This window comes from Cryptomeria japonica, chromosome 11, assembly GCF_030272615.1.
Source record: "Cryptomeria japonica chromosome 11, Sugi_1.0, whole genome shotgun sequence".
Classification (NCBI taxonomy): Eukaryota; Viridiplantae; Streptophyta; class Pinopsida; order Cupressales; family Cupressaceae; genus Cryptomeria; species Cryptomeria japonica.
Genome location: NC_081415.1, coordinates 259,253,925 through 259,256,298, shown reverse-complemented (window position 1 = coordinate 259,256,298; position 2,374 = coordinate 259,253,925).

The window sequence follows — 2,374 nt, the reverse complement described above, 5'->3', positions numbered from 1 at the left end:
CATAGTAATTAATTATCATCATTATAGCTAACAAGAAGAAGACCGAGGACATAAGTATACAGTCATATCAGAAACAACAGAAAGTTATTTCATAATATACAGTCATTGCATTATTCTCACCCTAATATCAAACATAGCAAAGATATTACATCATATCAATTTGATAAGGATTATAGATATTACAAATTGTGAACATCATATCCACTATAGGAAATGAAAGTTGTCAAGTATATATATTGTTCCAGATGTCAATTACACCACGTTAGAGAAATAGATATATTCATATAGCAGACTGTGACTTATAATTCTTATTATAAGTGGTATTTACTATTATCTATTTCAAGGTTGGTGTTAAATACTTAGAAAAGTAGTCACTTGTGATTGAAGTGCTAGTTAATTGTCTCCACTTTCCAAGTAATTAAATAGGGGACATTACACCCTTACAACAAGTTTTAAAAGGACTTGAAACCCTCAGATTTTGCACGGATCGGGAACCCAAAGAAGAACATTGCTAAAAGATACCTTACCCTAAGTATAATCATTGAAGAACCAATTGAAAAAAAGAAGGCGGCCAAAGCCATACACTGGGAAACTCAAAACAAACATGACCATAGGGGTTTTCCAAGCTCCCTCAACCTTAACAATGGGTTTTAGCAAGGCTCCCATAACCTTAATCTTGAGATTGAACAACACTAAGTTCATCATACCCACCAAGATCTCCACCTCAATAGGAAATAAAGGTAAGAAATCAGTAAAAAGAGTAGCCTCAGTTCCCATACAACCAAGAGATAGGGCATCATCAGCTCCCCAACAACACCTTCCAGCATCAACCGCAACATCCAACTCCACCTCAATGGAAGAAAGGTCATCTCCAACACCATCCATCTCCACCTCAAAAGAAGATAAGGCCACCTCTATAGGAAAAACCAAAGAAAACCAAAGATTTTGAGATAGAAGCAGAAAAGCCAAAGCTGAAGGAACAAGAAGAGGGAAACCAACAACAAGGCCAAGAAAGATAGAGACAACCATAACAGCCTCCAAGGAAGGCACATCAAACACCATGAAAGAAAAAGTGGAAACATAATATAGGCAAGAAAGGTCTACACCCTCCAAGAATAGAGCAATAGCTTTAGGAGCCACAAAATGGGGGGAACTTAGATAAGAGAAAGCTCCCAAAACGCATAGCAAAACAAACCCCAAAACACAATCTCCATAGAAGCTCCAGGTCCAAAAATCAAAGAAAGGTCAAACCCACACAGGGCCCAAAGAAACCACTAAGCTACCACAAAGGGACCTAGCCCTAGCAAAGTATCCACAGAAAGAGAGGGCCCGAGAAATACAGCCAACCCCCATCAAAAGCATCAGCCCCCACAAAGCAAGAAACCAAAACAAAGCCCAAACCAAAGAAGGGGCCACACAAAGGAAGAAGTCATCAAAGAAACTACTGGACCAGAGGTGACACCACTCCCTCAAAGCTGTAGAAACACACCAAGTGACCATTCACCGCCAACCGCTCCCATGACAATGAGAAAAAAATGGATGACATCATGCTCCAACAAAGACAACCCCATGGCGAGAAACCCGCAAGGCTGAGGGGAGAAACAACACAAGCCCCCAAAACAAGGCACAAAACATGACCGAATAGGAACATGATAGGCCACCAAAAGAGACCTCTACCCAAGGAAGAAAGACCGTGCACTCTTGGCCCATCAACCTCACCATCCTCTTCCCCATCACCTAAATCCTCAACTTCCTCCCCTAAAACCCTAGCTTTGCACCTCCACCCGCTCCCGTGCTCCATGTTGAATGTTACCATAGAATTGTGAATATTAGTTAATAATAAATATTGATTGTGATTATAAATGCAAATCAATTTTATTTAATAATTATTGTGAATAAGGGTTAATAGTAATATACATGAGCAAATAGTTTAGATCCTCTTCAAATAGAAAGTAAATGCTCAAAATATAAGGGATATTACATCACTGGACATAAATCTCAAGGACTAGTGCTACCCAAAGCAACAATTGATATAGGTAAAACAAAAAGACAAGGCTTAACTTTTACAATTGTATCAAGAGTAAAATCAATTATCAGAAAAAAGGAGTACTGACTACACGCTAGCTTTTAGGTTTTCATATATAAGTTGTTCACAAAATAAAATACATACACTAATAATATAATAATATTCAAACCTGATTACAAATTTTCCCCTAAAACATTTTGAGACCACAAATTTGTTTCAATTTTTTCTTTGCTGATGAGAACAAACCCAATCCTTGTGACATACATAGGCAATGATTATAAATTTATAAGGATCTCCAGCATAATAAAATGGGTGAACAGAATGTATAGTTGTCTGTGTTAGGTTTCA